Below are 21,806 nucleotides of genomic sequence, written 5' to 3'. Positions count from 1 at the left end.
ACAGCCCTCCTCCCATTGGTAATAATTACCCATCGGAAGAGGCTATTTTTGGTTCCGTGCTATCACTCTTTCACCCTGTGTAGGCTGGCCTGTGGATTTCTGGAGTATGGTTTGAACTTGGACTTCTCTTGGGGGGAGGAAGGGGACTGCCTTCAGGAAATAGCAGCAGGCAAGAACAAAAAAAAAAGGCTGTTCCAGTGTGAAGTGGAGACTCAAGCCAGTTGGGTTCAATGTGAGTGTCATTCACTGAGCCCTAGGAACTTTGGTTACCATAGAAAGAACAGTCCCTCTGCAGTCAGAACAGATGGATTCCAATCCTTCCTCTGGTGCTTACTATCTGTATGATTTTGAGCAAGTCACTTAACCACCTTGAGTCTCAGCTTACTTTTCTGAAAAATGGACATAATACTACCTACAAAACATGCCTCACAGGGTTGTGGTGAGGTCATTCCTTCTCAGTTTCCTTGGCTGGACCATCATCCTCATTCTGAGCTCCCAAGAGTAGATGCTCCTCAAGGGCTTAGGACCTCTTTTCATTCTTTCTTGGTGGTCTCAGAAGCATCCATGAGTTCAACCACTACCTCTATGCAGATGACTCTCAGCTCTACAGACATGGGCCCCTGTCTTGCACTTGAATTCCATTCCTGTTTCACTGTGGGCCACAGGACGTTTGCAATTGTTGCACTGGAATAAGAAACTCAATGAGACCTGAAAACAAAAATAATCATTCTCATTCCCCCCCTCCCCACAACTTGTGACTCTTCCTCATTTCCCCATTTCTGTTCACAGTACCTCCTAGGTTGGCCGCTTTGAAGTCCCCTTCCCCTCCCTCTCCCTCACTCCACCTATCCAATCAGCTGCCAAGTTTCCTTCATCCTTCCTCCATCATACATCTCACAAGGTTTCTTTCCTTCTACTCATAGAGCCTTCACCCTGGTTCAAGTCTTTGTTATCATCTCTCCCCCAGACTATTTTCCTAAGTGGTCACCTGGCTTCTAGCTTTCTCCAAGCCCTTCCAGTAACCACAGTGACATTCCTAAAGCACCATTCTGGCCATGTCATGGCCCTACTCAAGAAGTTCCCATGGATCCCTGTTGACTTTAGAATCAATCACCAGCTTCTCTGCCTGGCTCATAAAATCCCTCACGATTTACCTTGGATTTTACAATCATTTTCTCATTACTTTCCTTCACACATTCTGTGTTCCAGCTAAACAGGCTTGTCCACTCTCCCTCCCAGCCTTCTATCACTCACCTCTGTGGCTTTGCAAAAGCCTCCTCTTAGAATCCTGAACCTCTCTACAGAAGCCTGTTCTGATCCCCCCAGTTGCTAGCATCCACCCCTTTGGCAATGACTTTGAATATGGGGCACAGGAACTGTTCCTGGATTTCCCTAGTAAGGTAAGGAAACCATCTATCAAGACAGACTAGCACCTTTACTGAAACTTATAAAGAGTTGGATTGACTTGATATCATACAGTCAGGATGTGTCAGAGGCTGAAACCCAGGTCTTCTTGACTTCCACATTTTCTCTATTCATTGCACTAATTGAATCAAATTCAAAAAGATATGGAAGCCACTAACCTGAACAGAAAGATCCTTGCAGATCATTAAGTCAGTCAATAAGCATTTACTAAGTACCTATTATGTGGCAGGCACTGTGCTAAGGGACACAGATGAAAACAAAGACAGTCCCTGTCCTCAAGGACCTTACATTCTAATGAAGAAAGATACACAAAAGAAAGCTGAAAAGTGTGTGAGGGGTGTGTGTACTGGAGGGAAATGGGGAGAAAAACTGGATTGAACTCTCAGAAATAGAGACCGTGGACCCTGTGCCCCTCCCTTCCAGCCAAAGGGTCAATCAGAGGGGCAGAAGGTACTCCTGAGATGTAAGTTTTGAAGTAGTTTTCAATTTAAATATTATCTGTTTTGATTCTGTTTTTATTTATTTTGGTAAATACTTCCCACTTACATTTTAACTTGGTTCAGACCCTCTTGGGAGTGCTGTGTGTTACATGTGGTCTGTATCTCTGCATTATAATATACTAGGTTTGTATATGCATTTAATCCCACCTGAAGTGATTACATTACTTGGATCCAACCAATTACCATATCTTACACAGTAAGACTTTGAAGAGTTTGAATCTGAATAATCCAATCACTTCATGGGGAGTCACTATTTGCACTAATCAAGACCTAGCTGTATATTATGTTTAATTTTCTATGTACATGATATCCCACCAACCCTTTTCCCCTTCATGGAGGCCAGATGCTACTTTTTTTAAACCCCCAGAAACCAGCATAGTGCCTGGTGCACAAAATGTGCTTAAAAGCTTGTTGGATGCATGAAGCAGATTCAGTCAACCAAACATTTATTAAGCATTTATTAAACACCTACTATGTACAGGGCACTGGTAGGTACATGAGATCAGTGCTCATTTGCACCATAAAAATGCCAGTTATTATAGTGATGATTATGGTTATTATTGATGACCAGTAGGGGTATTTTCTTGCTCCAGAGGATCAGCCAAGCCTCCCTCCTCCTCCCCTGCTGGCCTCCTCCCTCTCCCTCCTACCCTTTTCTACATAGAGCCTTTAGTTGCTCAGAAGGAAGTCAGCCCTGTATGCTAACTTCCTGGTATTATGTGTTTTCCACCGCCTTGGGTTTCATGTAGGTGTTACTCTCTTGCTAAGAATATGCCTTGACACTTGAAAGAGACCTTTATTGTTGTCCTAATTGGTGAAGAATTGCTTTTCTTTTTTAAACATCTCTTCTCTGTAGGGTCAGACTGGAGCCATGTTAAATTTAGATCTGAGACTATATTGGGCCCACAGCCGGCTTTCCTGGTGCTTTCACTACTTAAGACAGGAAGTGAGTGCAGGATCTTGGAGGCTCCTGGTGAGGAAGAAGCTGATCCTAGAGGCTTCTGGTGAACCCATTTTGGTGACAACAGACTAGATGTACACAGAGATTTGGAGTTCCTTCCCCCTCCTGACTTTAGCTTAAGTAGCCATCCTAGGATTCAGGGCTGGATGGAACATTACCTAATATCTCAATTAGGGGTTCTTAACACTTTTATGTGTCCTTGGGCCAGGCTCATGAAACTTATCGACCCCTTCTCAGAAAAGTATTTTAAATATGTAAAAAAGACATAAGATCACAAAGGAAACCAATTACATTGAAATAGTTATCAAAATATTTTTTTAAGTTCTCAGATACTAGGTTAAGAACTCTTGATTTAGTCCACTTATCCCATTTTTAAAGGAAACTGTGGCCTGAAGAGATTGTGACTTGAAGTCAAACATCTGGCAGATAACAGAGTCGGGATTTGAATCCATGTCTTTTGACTCCAGATCTAGTTCTTCTGATTGTATTATGTTAACTTGGTGTACCTGTTCCATGGCAGTAGGAATACCAGGACAGGAATGGAGCCAAGAGATATTGGTAATGAGGCCCAAGTTTGCCAAGGATGCGTGGGTACTTCTTCAAAAAGCCAATGCATAGCAGATATTACAATCAATCAACTAACAAATATTTATTAAGCACCTACTACGCTACAATTAATCTGCCATGATCTGAGGACAGCAGAGTCTGGGGACATAAATGCAAAGAAGCAAACAATCACTCTGCCATGGTCTGAGCTTGGGGTAGATATCAAGAATAAAATAATCTCTATTCAAAAGAAACATATTCTAATGGAGAAGACAATGGCCAGTTAGTCAAACGTATGGTATAAATATAAAGCTAATACACACACACACACACACACACACACACACACACACACACACGCACACTTATAACAAGAAAAGGCCTTTTTTTGTAGAATACTAGATCTGGAAAGAATCTAGTCCAGAGCTGAATTTTATGGAGAAGGAAGTTGAAATCCTGAGAAGTGAAGGGAGAAGTTGAAAATCAGTCAGTGAATGAATCAAATTCCAAACTCAGGCCTTCTAACTCCCTAATAGTGGGTTCTAGGAGGCAACGATACCAAAGCAGGTGACATATTCCATGTACATGTGTAGAAAGCTGTCCCTCCTCACCTGCCTTCTGCCTCCTAGAGCCCCTGAATCCCTTCAAAACTCAGCCTATGAACCATCTTCTGAAGGGTGTAGTAGGGTTGTCTTCCTGGTGCTATAGACCATGAACTCCATTGGTGAGCTTCCTCCATAATTACCTTTTTTTAAAAATTTTTTTAGGCAATGAGGTTAAGTGACTTGTCCAGGGTAACACAGCTAGTACGTGTTATGTGTCTGAGGCTGGATTTGAACTCAGGTCCTCCTGAATCCAGGGCTGGTGCTCTATCCACTGCACCACCTAGCTGGGCCTATAATTATCTTTTCATATCAATTAATCAACCAAACAATTAGCTTTTTAGCACTGGGTATTTACTATGGTGTATAGCTGGTTGTATAGTTGTATGCTGTATAGCTGGTATAAACCATTCTTCGCTCCCTCAAAAAAAGCCTGTGACACACTCTCCCACAGGTTCACACAGAATCCATGGGAAAGTAGAGTCAAGCCTAGAGCGCATGTGACAAATGGAAGATAACTGAAAGATATTGACTCTTGGGATTCCTTTTTGCCCCTTCATGGGGTTATTCATGAAAGTCCCCTTCGGTATGGTTAGATCTAGTTCTGGCCTCCTTATATAACCTTGAATCTGTCTTTGGGTCTTTGCACTCTTATTGTGTGTCAGAAACTGTGCCAAGCACTAATTACAAAGAAAAAGAGAAAACTATCCCTGCCTTCAAGGGGCTTACATTCTAAGAGATCAACGATCCCATGGATGTGGTCATTCTCTCCACTGGTGCAGATTTCAAGGCCTCCGCACCTTCTCATCCTATAGAATTCTTGCCCAAATGCTCCCACAAATTCTCCATTGGAGAGGGCAGAACCAAGATGGCAGAGAAAAGTCAGTGATTCGCCTGAGCCCTTCCCAAACACCTCCAAACACCTTTAAATAATGCCATAAAACAGTTCCTAGAGCAGCAGAGCCCACAAAACAATAGGGCGAAATAATTTTCCAGCCAAAGGCAACTTAGAAGATCAGCAGGAAAGGTCTGTCACACATGGGTGAGAGTGGAGCACAGTCCAGTGCAGGCTGCACCAGCACCAGTTCCAGCAAACCAGGAGCAGGCCTTGGGAGCCAATGAATCGGCAGGGGCAGCAGCTGCTTCCAGAGCTCTTAGCCCATAGATGGTAAGGGAGTCAAACAACTAGTCAGAAAGAGATTACAGGGGTCTCTTTGCTGGCCCTGGGGCCAGGACTCTGTTGCTTTGCCAATCCTCAGATCCAGTTCGCAGTCCTGGGTGGCAGTTCCAGAGTGAGAAGGAGCACTAGTGCATTAGAGCTTGTGGCCATAGTGAAGCAGGAACCCTCATCACAGTTCCAGGGCAGAACAGAGTGCTTGTGGTCACTCACAGACTAGAGCATAGGCCAGGAGAGGAGTAAACATAGCTCTCCTTATATCATACCACTTTAGAAGAACTGAAAGCTTACAGGTCCCTAGAAGTATCTCTGAAAACAGATACACACACACACACACACACACACACACACACACACACACACACACAAACTGAAGTTTGGAACAATGTTCCCTTTACCCTGGAAGCAAAGCCCTACTTTAACAAAGAGTTAAAAGTCAAGAAATAGGCTGGGAAAATGAGTAAATAACAGAAAAAAAATTCTGACTATAGAAAGTTACTATGGGAACAAGGAAGATCAAAACACACTCAGAAGAAGACAGCAAAGTCAAAGCTCCCACATCTAAAGCCTCCAAGAAAAATATGTATCGCTCTCGGGTCCATGGAAGAGCTCAAAAAGGATTTTGAAAACCAAGTAAGAGAAGTAGAGGAAAAATTTGGAAGAGAAATGAGAGTGATGTAAGAAAATCATGAAAAACAAGTCAATGTTTGGTAAAGGAGACACAAAAATACTAATGAAAATAACCTTACTCTCATCAGAATTGACTCACAGAGGGAATAACTTACATTCTCAGTTGGTTATAGAAATCTATCTTACGCTACAGGGAGGGAGATAAAAGAAGGGGGATGATAGAAGGGAGGGCAAATTGGGGGAGGGGGTAGTCAGAGGCAAGACACTTTTGAGGAGGGACAGGGTAAAAGGAGAGAAAGTATAGGATAAGCAGAGTGGAGAAATAGGATGGAGGGGAATACAGTTAGCAAGAGTAAGGGTTAAAAATTTCTGAAGCAAGTTCTCTGATAAAGGCCTCATTTCTCAAACATGTGGAGAATTGAGTCAAATTTATAAAAATAGGAACCATTCCCCAATTGATGAGTGATCAAAAGATATGAACAGTTTTCAGATAAAGTAATCAAAGTATCTATGGCCATATGAAAAAAAATACTCTAATTCACTATTGATTGGAGAAATGCTAATTAAAACAATTTTGAGTACTACCTCCTTCCTATTAGATTGGTTAATAGGATAGAAAAGAAAAAAATGACAAATGGGGAAGAGATTGGGGGAAATGAGACATTAATGCACTGTTGGTGGAGTTGTAAACTGATTCAGCCATTCTGTACAGCAATTTGGAACTATGCCCAAATGGCTATAAAACCATGCATATCTTTTGACCTAGCAATACCACTACCAGGTCTGTATCCCAAAAGGGATTTTAAAAAAAGGAAAAAAAAAAACCTTATATGTACAAAAATACTTATAGCAGCTCTTTTCTGGTAGCAAAGAATTGGAAATTGAGGGGATGCTCATTAATTGGGGAATGGTTGAACAAATTGTGGCATGTGATTGTGATGGAATATTATTGTGCTATAAGAAATGATGAGCAGGATGCTCTCAAAAAAACCTGGAGAAGACTTATATGAGCTGATGCAAAGTGAAGCGTACTTTGTACAAAGTAACAGCAATATTGTAAGATGATCAGCTGTGAATGACTTAGCTATTCTTAGCAATACAATGATCCAAGACAACTCTGAAGGACTTATTATGAAAAAATGCTGTCCATCCCCAGAGAAGGAACTAATGGTGTCTGAATACAGATTGAAACATATCTTTTTTACTTTCTTTATGTTTCTCAGGGTTTTTTTTTCCAGAATATGTTTTCTTTCATAATAAGACTGATATGGAAATGTTTTTCTTGACTACACATGTATAATCTATACTGAATTGCTTGCCTTCTTGATGGGGTTGGGGGTGGGGAGAAGGGAGGAAGGGAGAGAATTTGGAACTCAAAGTTTTAAAAACGAATGTTAAAATTGTTTTTACATGTAACTGGGAAAAAATAAAATACTAAATAAATTTTTAAAAAAGAAGCCAGTTGGAATTAGAGCCAAAAAAAAAAAAATCCTCCTTTGGAGGTTAGCCCATTATTCAGTGAACTTTCTCTAAAGCAGGCGTTCTTCACCTCTTAGCAGACTGGTGAAGCCCACAGATACCTTCTCAGAATAATGTCTTTAAATACATAAAATAAAATGCATGAGAATAAAAAAGAAATCAATCACATTGAAATAGTTATCAAAATATATTAATTATATAATATATATATTTTCCCTCACAACTAGCCCTAATTTGCCTCTTGGAAATTTCTATGCCTCGTTCCTGGTACTATGATCCAGGCCAAGCACAACAAATCTGATCCTTCCTTCATGCCATAGCCTTTCAAATACTGGAAGACAGGCATACAATCCCTTCTATTGGGGGAAGCTGAGGCTGGTGGTTTTTTTGAGCTTAAGAGTTCCAAACTGTAGTGGGCTAAGCCTGTCGAGAACCCACAATGTTTGACCTTAATATAGTGAGCCCCCAGGAAGAGAGGAGTGGGACCAGGCTACCTAAGCAAGGGTGAATTCGCTGTGTTTGAAGAAAATGGAGCAGTATAAGTTCCCATGCTGATTAGTAGTGGGATCAGGCCTGTGATTAGCAGCTGTACTTCCAGCCTGGGTGAGATAGGGAGACCCAGTCTAAAACCAACCAACCAGCCAGCGAAAAGAACCCAAATACTTGAAGGCAGCCATCACTTCCCTTCTAGGTTCCAGGTTAAACATTCAAACGTTGGCAAAACATTCATAGAATCATTGGAAGGCAGAGATGGGATGAGCTTTAGAGACCATCCAGGGCAGGGCTTCTCAACCTGGGGTGTGTGAATTTGCCTTTTTATTATCTTGATAACTGTATTCTAATATTTATATTTTATAATGCTATATATTTTATTTTATGTACTTTAAAACATTGTTTTGAGGAGTCCATAGACTGCCAAAGGGGGCCATGATAAAACAAAGGTTAACAACTCCCTGATCTAGCCCAATACCTTTTTACAGATGAGACCCAGAGATAGGATGCAACTTGTCCCACAAATGAGACTCATGCTGATTTTATCGTGACTTTCTGCCTCATGCCACTTGTTCTGATTAAGTACAGCCCTTGACAAAGCTGGCCAGGGAAAAGCTCAGGGTATTGGGGGAAGGGGAATTAGATTCCCAAGGTTCAGACTATTACTAGTCCACTCTATCATTTCCTCTCCATCTTCCCTTTCCAAGGGAAAAGTGTTTGGGGTGTAAATTATTCCAGGGACCATTGAGTAAATTCACTGCTGATCCTTAAAAAATTCTCCCTCTATCCTTTTTTAAATTTTTTTTTAAATTTCATTTATTTATATATTTTTTTGGTTAGGCAATGAGGTTAAGTGACTTGCCCAGGGTCACAGAGCTGGTAAGTGTTATGTTTCTGAGGCTGGATTTAAACTCAGGTCCTCCTGAATCCAGGGCTAGTGTTCTACCCACTGCACCACCTAGCTGCCCCTCCCTCTATTCTTAAGGCACACAGATTTGTTACACATGGCAGGGTCAAAGGGAACATTTCAGCCCATACTCTTGTCTCTTCCACTTGTGTTTGCAGAGGTTGGTTAATGGACATAGATATCTCATGGAAAAATTTGGGTTTTAAAGACCCAGTGAGAGCAGAGTGGAAATAACTCTGGATTTGGAGTCAAGAGACCTGAATTTGAGTCTTGACCTTGGGCATCTCTGGAGCCCTATTGCAAAGAGGACTGGTGCTGGAGCCCAGTCCTAGTATTGAGTTCCAGTTCTGCCTCTTGTTGCATGACGTAGTGATTACAGAGTTAAACCTGGAAGGGACCTTGGATGTCATCTTGTCCTATCTTCTTATTGAAAGCACTGGATTTGGAGTCAGAGAACCCCAGTTCAAATCCTGGCTCTGTCCTTTACTACCTGAATGACCCTGTACAAATCATGTCACCAATCTGGGCTGTGGTTTCCTCTTTTGCAAAATGAGGACGTTGGACTAAAGGATTTCTAAGGCACTGATCTTATGAAATCTCTTGACCAAATAAGGGGCAGAGACAGGATTCAAACCCAGGTGCTCTGACTCTACACTGAACATTCTTCCCATGCTGTGCAGGCAGTACTGTGACTGAGTCAATAAGATCTGTTGCTGCCTAAACGTGTGACACTGGCAAGCTACTTCATCTTTTGGCCAATTTTCTCATTTATAAAATGAGCATAACCAAACCTATGGTACTTGCTTCTCAAGGTCGTTGTCAGGCCGAAATGAGATAGTGTGTGCAAAGGGCTATATAAATGTCAGCTGTTACTTTTACCTGGAGAACTTTGGACAAGTCTCTTCTTCTTCTGGACCTCATTTCCTCATCTGTAAAAGAAGGGGGTTGGATTAGCTGACCTCTGAGGTCCCTTCTAACTCTAAATCCTTACTGCCGGTTGAAATGTAGCAGTAATAGCTAATAGCAGAAGTGTGCTCACCCACACAGACATCTACATGTATGCGTTCACAAATACACATGCACACATATACATCCAGGTTGTCTTGCCTTTGCCCAGCCTATCCCTCCAAGGGAGGGCTGTCTTTTATCATGTTCCCAGCTATCAGTGAGCCAGAGCACATTCCAGCAGGTCAGTGTGTTTATCCCACCCTGTAGCTATCACTATCTTGCATCACACAGCTGCCTGCTGGTGCATTTTATCACCCTTGTGTTCTCCTCTCAGGACCTTGCATCTCCCATCCAGTTATCGGCATATTCCATCGCCCTCCCATACCCGGATGTATTGCTTCAGAGCAGGCTGGTGTTTGGTGTTGCCTATCAGTGGCTGCCATCAGCCTCCCGGCCTTTTAATCTGACTGATGAATCTTGCTTATTGGGGGGGTCCCGGGGGCCTAGCAGGTGGGAACCAGTTTGAGAGTTTCTTTGAAGGTAATGAGACCAAATCTCTTTGTCCTCCTTTGCTCAGGAAAGTCAAGATGGTTGAGTGTGATTTTGGTCTCTCTCTTCAGATGCAAAAGATCAGTCAGTCAATTAGTATTGATTAAGTGCCTGCTGTGTACTAAGCAATATGCTTGCATTGAGGATACAAGAAAGGCAAAAAGAGAAAACAAACCAAAACCAAAAAATTTAACCTTCCTCCCCCCAAGCAAACAAAACACGAGTCCCTACTCTGAAGGCGCTTACAGTCTAATGGAAACAATGAATGTACAAACAAGATGTAGATGGAATAAACTGTGGGTGGCCTCAGAAGAAAGGCTTTAAGGTTAAGGAGGACTGGGAAAGACTTCTTGAAGAAGGTGGAGATTTAGCACCTACTTGAAGGAAGCTGGGTGAGCCAGGAGACCAAGATGAGGAGGGAGAGAGAGAATTCCAGGCGTGAGGATTGGGGTTAGCCAGTGAAAATACAGGGAGTTGTGGACAGAGCGCGGGCCCTGGATTCAGGAGGACCTGAGTTCAAATCTTGCCTCAGACAAATAACACTTACTAGCTGTGTGACCCTGGGCAAGTCACTTAACCCCAACTGCCTAAGAAGGAAAAAAAATACACACACACACACACATACACACACAAAGAAGCTTATATTCTCACTTCCTAGCTGTGTGACCCTGGGCAAGTCACTTAACCCCTACCTGCCTCTGTTTCCCTCATCTGTAAAATGAGGATGATGATAATACCTATCTGCCAGGATCGTTACAAAGATCAAGTGAGATAATATTTGCAAAGTACTTAGTACAATGCCTGGCACATAGTAGGTGCTATTTAGATGCTAGCTATTATTATTATTACTATTGGCAGCAACATATAGGAATCAAACAGAAGTATACAATTCCTGTGGGCAAGTTAGGCTGCCGTGTGATAAAAAATAGTTTTCTGGATGGATGTAGGATTAAGTGTAATTCAATCAATATTGATTCAGAAACATATCCACACATATATACACATACTATACTGATATATGTAATATACACATAAATATGCCAAACCCCAACAAAATCCACGTGTGTACAATGCAACACACACATGTGTAACATATATGTGTATGTATACATACATACATACATACATACGACCTGTGCTAACACTAACAATATATCGATTAGCTAGTCTATATAGCTCTAGACCTAGCTCTGTCTCAGACACAGAACTGGAACCCAGGGCCAGCATTCTTTCCACAATCTCAGCCTGCTCCTTCCAATTTGTAAGCTCCTTGAGGGCAGGGCCTGTGATCTAATTTCTCTTTGCATTTCCAGTGCCCCACACAAATGTCGGACTACTGGCTTTGGATTCACGGACCTGGGTTCTGGTCCTGGGTTTGATAATTACTTGGCAAATCTTTCAACCTCTTTGGGATTCAGTTTCTTCATTTGTAGAATGGGGGCGTTAGTTTGCCTTGCTTTCATGGTCTCATTTACCTCTGAATATATGATCTACGATCTGAAAGGAGGGAATAAGAATTATATACAAGCAAATATGATAAAGGTAAAATGTCATTAAGCGCAAAGGAGACAGTGTAGCAGGTAGAGTGATTGATCTGAAATCAGGAAGACCTGGGTTCAAATCTTGCCTCAGATATTGATTAATTATGTGATACTGGGCCAGTTACTTAACCTCTATGGATCTCAGTTTCCTTATCTATAAAATGGGAGTATTGCACTAGCTGTCCTTCCAGCTCTAATTCTGTGATATTGAGAATATGAGAAATGAGAGGACTGGTGGAAAAACTTTGTGAAGAAGGCGGGTGAGGTGGGGTTGAAGGAGTGGTATAAGGGCCTAATGAGTCCAATCCTCCTTATTTCACAGATAGAAAAGCTGACACTCAGACGGTTTAAGGGAGTTGATAGTAGGCTTGGGAGGGTGCTCCAGGCAGAGGCCACAGTCTGAGCAATGGTGCAGAGACAGGATTTCTGGGGGCCTGTTCAGGAGACAATGAGTACAACAGAGGGATTGTATAGGGCAGGAACAGTAGCCATGAGTAGGATAGGAGAGATGCAGACTTGGATTGTAAACATTTCCTAACAATGAGAGTTACCTCCAAGTTGAATGAACTGACTCAGGAGATTGCAAGCTTCCCCTTCCTTCGAGTTTTTCAAGCAAAGATCAAATGACCACTCCTCAGAGGTGTTGTGAAGGGGAGTGTTGGTTAGGTATGGGTTGGGGTGCTGCGAGGTCCCTTCAGATGGAAAGCCTGTGATTCTGGCTGATGCAGGAAGAGAAGGCTGGAGAGGCCAGTTTGGGGAAGCGATAGGTATTGGAAGGATGGGTCCCTCCTTCTTCTATCTCCCTTCCTCCTGCCTTCCCCAAGCCACCTCTGTAGCGAATCTTCCCCATCCATCAGCAGACAGCTAGGAGCCAGAAGTCCATTGAAAGGAGGAACTGAGCTGAGGACAAGCTGCTGAGAGGAGCAGAAAAAGTGTTCCTTCGAGGACTTTATAGATTTTTTTTGGCATGTAAAAGCATTCCTAGTCTTTCAAAAGGTGGGGGCAGGGACCCAAACAGATAAAAATACCTTTGTCTCCACCAAAGCTCTTTCTTCTTTTTCATAATTCAAGAGTCTGTCAATCATCATCAATGGAGATAGTAAAATGGGGCTGCCTAAGTGTGGATTGGCCGGGAGGGTGTTGGGCGATGGCGATTGGGGTAGGCTGGGAAGCCTGGGCAAGGGAGGCTAGTGCCCTGCTTTGGAAGGACACGTTGTGAAATAGCCAAAAGGCCTTCTTGATGTTGGTCTGAGCAGGTAGGTAGGCAAGTCAGAAGCTCTGCCAAAGCAAATAGTACTGGGAAAGTGTCAATACTGAGTCACTAGGTGGTGAGGCATTGCAATTCAACCTCTTAGACGCAGATATCACATTAGGGAGGAGGCAGATGTGGGCATTTACCGTCAGTGCATACCTGTTACCCCAAATCTCTCTCTGGCTTTTCCCTAAACAAGGCCTTGAATAGACACCTTGGGGAGGGTTTCAGCACCTAAATTCAGTCTTTTCCTCCATCCCTTTTTATTCCAGCAATTTCAGAGAAGCTGAAAGGCCAAGTCTCAACTAAGGAAGGAGAGGGGTCCATGGACATTGAACCACCAACTCTTGTCATTTTATAGTATTTCTTTTAATTTATTAGTAGATTGTGGGCTCTAGGGAGGACTTGACAGGAGTAGTCTGCCTGGGACAGTAGAAAGAATGCTGAGTTTGGGGTAAGAAAATCTGGATTTGAATTTTGGCTGCATGTGACCTTGGGCAAGTAACTGGGGCAAGTCTTTGTGCCTCATTTTCCTCAAATGTAAAATGAGGTTCCTTCCCACCTCTGATGTTTCACATTCTCCTCCACTCATCCATCTTCACCCCTCCCCCCCAAAAAAAAGGGACCATAGGAAAGCATGGTGCATGTGGAAGGAGCCAGGTTCAAATCCTGTGGTGGCTACTTACTGCCAGTGTGACTTGGGTCTAGTCACTTATCTTTTCCCTGGGATTCTGGGCATTCCTTCAAAAATGAGAGAAATGAACTGGCCGGGCCTCTGAGGTCCCTTCCAGCTCTAGGTGATCATCGTCCCCGAGGCCCTGATGAGCCTCTCAGAAGTAGATAGAAATGTCATTTTAGAGCTGGAAGAGCCTTGGGGATGATTTGGCCTATGGGTCTGCCCACCTCCACGTGTGGGCAGGGCCAGAAATGGTGGGAGGAATCTGGCCTCAGACCAAATACTTGACACTTACTAGCTGTGTGACCCTGGGCAAGTCACTTAACCCCCAATTGCAGCCCCTCCCCCCAAAAAAAAGAAATGGTGGGAGGGAATCGATGAAAAAATGAAAATGTGTCTGCTCAGTTTCACTGACCAGGTGCATGGAGGAGAAGTGGACTGTGGGAGGAAGAGACCTGAGCTCTGCGGTCTTCAAGCTGGCTGCCTGAAAGGGAAATGAAGATAGCAGATGGAAAGATCTCTGAGTCCTCCTTGTGTTCTGATTTTCTTTACTCCAAGGCTCATCCCAGCTCTGCTATCCCCTGTTCTGAGGACCCTCCCAGCCCTAACATCCCCTGTTCTGAGGCCCATCTCAGTTGTGAAATTCTGTGTTCTAAAGGGCCATTTCAATCTAGCACAAGCCTAGGCAGACAGAAACACTACTAAAGATTTGAAGAAACCCTTCCAAGCCTTGTATTTGTAGAGGGACAGCCACTGGGGCTTTCTTTTAGCCCTTAGAAGTCTCCCATTCTATGGTGAAGTAAAAATACCCCCAGATTTCGAGTCGGAGCCCCTTAGTTCAGCTCCCAGCTCTGTCCCTTGCTACCTAGGTGACAAAGGGAAGCCAGTCATTACACCACTCTGGGCCTTCAGTTTCTGTCTCTGTAACATGAAAGAGCCAGACTAGATATTCTTGTAGCTCCAAGCCCATGATCTTGGACAGGAAGGTGCTAGAATTACCTCATTCTCGGTCTCTGCCCTAGGACACCTCATTCCATTGGCATGCCACGCAGGGGTGCAAGGAAGCTGGGTGGAGGTCAGAAATAAATGAAATAGTTGGACCCCAATTGGCCCAGGTACCAGATGTCTTCCGTCTTTGGCAACTGGGGCCAGAAGGTCAATAGCCACAGTGCATGTATTCAAGAAAGGTGTCTCCCAGCTGTGAAACATCGCTCATTTCCCTCCCCCCTCCTGCTCCACCATGTACCCACACCCCAAGTTCCAGGGCTTTCCTTTATAGCTCTAGGGTGTTATCTAACTTCTAAGAAAGGAGACAGCTGGGAAGCCAAAGAAGAGGAGGGGAACAGGCTGGGAGGGGAGGGAGGAGGTCAAGCGAGAGCCACTGGGACATGATGAAAAAGCGGAGATCAGCGGACAAGATGTCTGAATGTTACGATGCTTATCTTGTTCCAGTGGACAGAGGAGTAAAGGGCAACTCTTATCTTTCTGTGGCTGCCCAGCCCACTTCTGCTCCTTAAGGAGGCACCAGCTAAAGGCTTCCCACATTCCTGTATGCTTCTGCTCCTGTGAAGCAGGAAGGGACTGCTCCTCCAAGCCCTAGTCCATTTCAGCTGGAAGTGTCATCTAATGCCCAATTCCCACAATCCCCCAAGGACAGAGGGAGCCTGTGTAGCCCTTGGTGAGGAACGGAGTGCAATGAAGAAAGGCTGAGAAATACTTAAGAGTGTGTTTTCTTTTCTCTCTCCCCATGACTTTCTGGTCAGAGCAAATTTCTGTGGAGCAAAAAAAAAAATAATTTTAAAATAAATAAATTTAATTAATTTTAATCACTCTTGATCTTTTGCTTGAATCATTGTTCTGGCTTATAAATGATTATAACAATTCATGCTGGAAGGGTTCTCACTGACCACTTAGTCCAAATCTGCTTATTTGACAGAGAGAGAAGCTGAGGCCCATTGAACTGAGTTCAGTGACTTGTCCAAGGTCACTCAGGTAATAAGCTTTGGAGGCAGGATTTGAACTCAGTTCTCTCTACTGTACTGTGTGAATTGCAGCTGACATTTTTCTTAAAATAGGCAACATTTCAGCAGCTGGGTGACTGGCTCAAGCTCTGTCCTCAACCATCAAAAACTATTTTAAGAAGGAAAGCCAATCGTGCATGCATGTCTCATTTCCTGAGACCAGTTAGCCTGATTTCATGAACGGTTAAGAGTCTGAGGGTGCTTATGTGTGTTTCTATAACAGAGTGTACCTGGGTGTTTGTATGCATATCCCACTCCTCCCCCCTCAAGCTGCTGGTGTTTTTCCACTTTGGCAGGCAAGTGAACTTGCTCAGATGACGCCCATGGGTTAAACCCTCATTTCTCCTGACACCTTTTGGCTGTCCTCCTTATGCCTTCCTCTGACTTGGGAAAGTCCAGACTCCTGAGGGGGGACCAGAAGACTCTCCCCATCAGCTTGCCTTGGGTATTAGCCTCATCCCTCTTAGAACTGAGAGAGTACTTTACTATGTCACTGGAATCACAGAGACCTTAGAGGCCATATAGGCCAGCCCATCCTCTCTATAACCGAGCTGACAAATGGTTGCCCAGCCACTGCCTGGAGACCTCTATTTAGAGGAAACACACTTTGGGGCAGTTTTAAGGAGTTTTTCCTGACATCAAGGCCAAAACTACCTCTGCAGCTTCTACCCAGGGCTCATAATTCTGTCCTCTGAGGCTGAATAGAATAAATTAAATACCTTTTCCAAATGGCCTTCCTCATCCATTAGACCAGGGGTGAGTCACCTGTGGCTTGAGGCCACATGTGGCCTTCTAGGTCCTTGGGAGCAGCCTTTTGATTGAGTCCAAGTTTTACAGAGCAAAGCCTTTTATTAAGGGGATTTGTTCTGTGAAGTTTGTATTTGTCAAAGGGTGGAGCTTGAGGACCTAGAAGGCCACATATGGCCTGGAGGCTGCAGGTTCCCCACCCTTGCTCAAAGCAGGGACTATTTTTTTGCCTCTCTTTTGTATCTCCATTGCTTAGCACAGTGCCTGACATATAGTTGTCATTTATTGACTGACCATCTGATTAAACAGAACTCTCTCCTGAGTCTTCTTCAGGCTAAACATTCCCAATTTCTTCAACGAATTTGTGAATTCCAATTATCCTGAAATTTCAGCAGTCAACAAATATTTCTGAGATACCTAGTGGAGTCCAGTCATGTGAAAAGCCTGCCATTTGTTTTTTTAGTCAGATCCAAGTGACCTTGCCCTGGTAGTAGAGACAAAAATAAGTCAGGTGAAGGAATCCACAGGGCATATCTATCATTGGGCCTAAAGCTAGAGAGAGCCTTAGGAATCTTCTAGTCCAACTCACTCATTTTATAGACAAGTAAACTGAGGCTCAGAAGAGGGGAAGATATTTACTCAAGGTCACAGTAAACCATAGACTTACAGTCTTACAAGGCCAAGTTGTCATTTTCAAGATGAGGAAACTGAGGTTAAAGATCACAGAGGTAGTAAGAGGAAGAGTCAGGATTCAAACTCAGGTCCTCTGTCTTCAGATATGTAGCTCTTTTCATTCTTATCTATGCAAATGTGTTGTAGTAGAAATAACATTGAATTTGGAGTGAGGAGAGCCTGGTTTCCCAGATCTGCCACAAGCTTGTAGCCTCAGTCTCTGCATCTGTCAAATGGGGATAATAATACCACTGACTGGCTTCCAGTGTTCTTGTGAGGATTATTGGAGACAGTATCAATCACTCAAAGAGAATTTATTAAGCACTTTATCCTGTGCTAGGGAGATACTGAAAAAGGCAAACAGAGCTCTTGCCCTCAAGGTACTCACAGTCTGGTGAGTATAAAGTTCCTTTTGAACTTAAGACAATAAAATGAAAATGCCATATTCCACTGGAAGCCTTCCCCAACTCCTTTTAATTCTATGCCTTCCCTCTGTTAATTATTTCCTATTTAACCCATATATAGTTGCTTTATTTATTTGTTTGCATGTTTGTAAGTCCTTTGAGAGACTGTCTTTTGCCTCTTTTTTTATTTCCAGCATTTAGCACGGTGCCTAGCACACAGTAGGCTCTTAATAAGTGTTTATTGGTTAATTGACCTATGGAAGAGAAAAGTGAGCCCTTCGGCCCAGAGGAAGAAGAAGGAGACCTTCCCTGCTGCAGATCTGACCCTGGGTGCCTTACCAGAGTGTTACCATTCAGGTAGCTCTGACATTCTCCTGAGATTCACAGATAAAACCTCAGGTAATTACTGCCTTTGTCCCTTTAATGACCTGTTTAAATAGCTGCTGTTTGAATAATAGAGCAATTATTTGGTAAGGGAAATACTGCCTCCAGTTCCACTAGCCTTCTCCTTTTCCGGTGGTCTTTCTCAGCCCTGCTCCCCACCCCCTTCTGTGGGGTTCTAAAGGCCTGCGAGCTTGGTGGGTCCCTGTGCCCCAAAGAGTGAGTGACGGGGCAGGAGGAAGGTCAACTCCGGGTCAGCCCCCAAAGGGACAGTTTCGTTGGGTGAAGCCTTCCCCCGAATTTGGCCGCCTGCCCAAAGTATCTCCACAAGATGCAAGCAGCCTGAGTCTGCCAAACCGGCCTGGAGACTTCCCGGGGTGTGGGGAGAAAGAGTGGCTCATTCTGCTATTTCAGGCCCTGCTTGAAATTGATGAAACAACAGTATTTCCTGTGGGGGGAGATCCACTGGGGTAGACTTGACCCTGCACTTTTCTTGGGGATCCCCAGAAGACCCCCAGGCAAGCTTCAGTCTGTGCAGCTACCGAGAGCCCTTCCATCTTTTCTACGCAGCTGCTGCCCCATGGCTCTGCTTAGAATTCCACCTTGACCCGTGGTACTCCACAGCTCAAGATTCTTCGGGGGCTCCCCCCTGGCTTTGGGATGAAGTCAAAATTCCTCAGCTTGAACTTCAGAGCTCTCCACAGTCTAAAGACCTCAGCCTATTCCGTCAGTACAGTCTCATCTTCTTCTGTATGAAGCATTTCCTCATTACCTCCTTCCAGGCGTTTGCTAATGATTTCTCTCACAAGCCACCTTGTATTTAGATGCTTGGTAACTATGCATTTTCTATTTACACTGTATATGCATATATTTGTTCAGTCATTTTCAGTTGTGTCCCACTCTCTGTGACCCCATTTGGGTTTGTCTTGGCAGGGATGCTGAAGTGATCTGCCATTTCCTTCTCCAACTCATTTTACAGATAAAGAAACTGAGGCAAGCAGGGTGAAGTGACTTGGCCAGGGTTACACAGCTAGTAAGTGTCTGAGGCCATATTTGAACTCAGGTCTTCCTGACTCCAGGCCCAGTGCTCTATCTGCTGTGCCACCCAGCTGCCCATATATACATATTTATACATATACATACACACATACATATATATATATATATATATATATATATATATACATACACACACATCTCTCTTGGCTCCTGACATTTTCTCTTACTGTCCTCCCTGCTCTACCTCTTCAACTCTGCCTTCTGTCCTCCCTGTTTTCCTTCAAGTTCCAACTAAAATTCTACCTTTTACAAGAAGCCTTTCCCAACTCCTCTTAACTCTAGGGCCTTCCCTCTGTTAATTATTTCCTATTTATCCTGTACATAGCTTACTTTGGATGCATTTGTTTGCATATTGTCTCTCCCATTAGATTGTAAACTCCTTGAGGGCAAGAACTGTCCTTTGCCTCTTTTTATATCTCCAGTGCTTACCACAATGCCTGAAATATAGCAGTCACTTAATAAATGGTTATTAATTGATTGTATGTCTATGTCTATGTCTATGTCTATGTCTATGTCTATGTCTATGTCTATGTCTATGTCTATGTCTATGTATGTATACACAGGTATATATGTGTCTATACAGGTACATGTATCTAGACATATGCGTGTGTGTATATATATGTCTATACATCCATAGACATACATGTACCTGTATGTATATTGACTATATACATATGTGTATACACATACATATACTTGTAGTGGTTTGCCATTTTCTTCTCTAGTCCATTTTACAGATGAGGAAACTGAGGCAAAGAGGGTTAAATGACTTGCCCAAGGTCACATGGCTAGTAAGTGTCATTGGCTGGATTTGAACTCAGGTCTTCCTGATTCTACCCAGCACTCTATCTGCTATGCCACCTAACTCCATATATCTACATATATGGATATATATACTTTTGTCTTCTCTATTAGAATGTAAGCTCTTTGTGAATAAAAGTTGTGTGTGTCTGTGTGTGTGTGTACATGTTTCTTCATCCTCACAGAATATATGCTCTTTGAGGACAGAGGATCTTTCATGGTTTTTTTTTTTAATTTTTGTGTCTCTCAGTGCCTAGCCAAGTATGGGAAGAATGTGGGCACTTAAATGTTCTTCATTGACTGATTTAACTCATCTGTCTTTTCTTAGTGTGGTGACTTTGGTTACATATAGGAGAATCCTAAAATTTTATGCTGGAAACAACAGAATTTTAAAGATACTCAGGCACTGGTTTTCAAGATCTCTTAGAAAGAGGTTGATTCCCAAGTAGGGAAAATATCATGGGTTACAGTATTACCTAGAAAGTGAGGAAGAACACTGTAGCAACATATATGAAAGTATGTAATTATAGAGGCCTAGCCAGATGGCAATAAATTTGGAATATACAAACCTGTATGCAAGCATACACATATAGACACATATATGTATGTATATGTTATGTTTGTATATAAATATACATACAACACACACATATATATGTGATTTGTGTGTGCATTATTTTAGTGGACTCCAATGGTGGTAATCAGAAGCAATGCCTTTCAGAGACAGCACCTTGTTTAAATAGGCTGTTTGAATGTAACTCATAATTGATGGGAGACTCTTCTTATTGTTATCAATTGTTTTGCAATTTGGGGTTGCTCTTGGCCTTTGCTCTGATCAGTCAATGATCTGACTACACATTGATGGCTCTGGATGAACCCCCATACTGGTATGTAGCCATTTCCTGTCTATTAAAATATTATCAATTCCTTGTTTGGTGACTGTTTATTCCCTTCCATGACAAGTATCTTCCTCAGATTCCCTTCGTCAATCAGCTGATCAATCAGAGAATCAATCAGCACTTATTAATCCCCTACTCTGTTCTAGGTGCGGCACTACAGGCTAGGGATGTATAGTAAGAGCAAAATGGCCCCAGCCCTTAGAAACTTACACGGGGAAGACAATGCACACCTATGCACATACAAAGTATTTATTAAAAATATGAAAACAGAAACACGGCAATCTGGTTCTGAGCTACCCCTTGCCCCAGATATTCAGAGTTTTCATGGTTGTCCTCCACACCTGGAACTCTCTCCTTCCTCATCCTGTCCTCTCTGGTTCTCTTCAAGTTGCAGCTAAGGTCTCATCTTCTATAAGAAGCCCTTCCCATTCTTCAATTGTAGTCCCTTCCCTCAGAGATCTTCTCTGTTCTATCCTGTACATACATAAGGTATTCCAGAAGTCTTTGTCCACATCTGTAAACGTCTATTTTGTCTTTAGGATGCATCCTGTAGACCAGCACTTCTTAAACTCTGGGTTGCAACCCTACATGGGGGCCACATAACTGAATTTGGGGGTCACAAAAAATGTGGCAATAGCAAAAGTTTTCTGAAAGCACAAAGGCTAAAAATTAACTCAAAATTAAGTGCATAATGAATCCGAGGTGTTTCTAACAGCACTTGTCCGTGTTGCATCCCACAACTTCACTGCAGCCGTGGTTCTGAACACACAATACGTGCACTTTGCACTGCTCATGTAATCATGCCATGCAATGCCAATGAACCTGCTAGAAACACCTTGGCTCAGATTCAAGACTATTGTATGTAATGAAATGCAGTGTTTTTATTGTGCATACAAACTCATTAGATGAATTTTGGCTTGAGATCAGGACATAATTTCCAACAATTTCGGAAATGGCCCTAAACATACTCTGCCATTTAGTACTACATATTTATATGAAGTGGCATTCTCAGCCCTGATAATCATAAAATCAAAATATCGATCAATTATGAAAAATGTTGAAAGTGCTCTATGTCCTGCAGTATTAAATATTCCACCATGATTTAATTCTTTATGTAAAAATAAAAAAGCACATCTA

Source organism: Phascolarctos cinereus, unplaced genomic scaffold, assembly GCF_003287225.1.
Source record: "Phascolarctos cinereus isolate Bilbo 61053 unplaced genomic scaffold, phaCin_HiC Scaffold_4;HRSCAF=312, whole genome shotgun sequence".
Lineage (NCBI taxonomy): Eukaryota > Metazoa > Chordata > Mammalia > Diprotodontia > Phascolarctidae > Phascolarctos > Phascolarctos cinereus.
Note: the sequence above shows the minus strand (reverse complement) of the source record.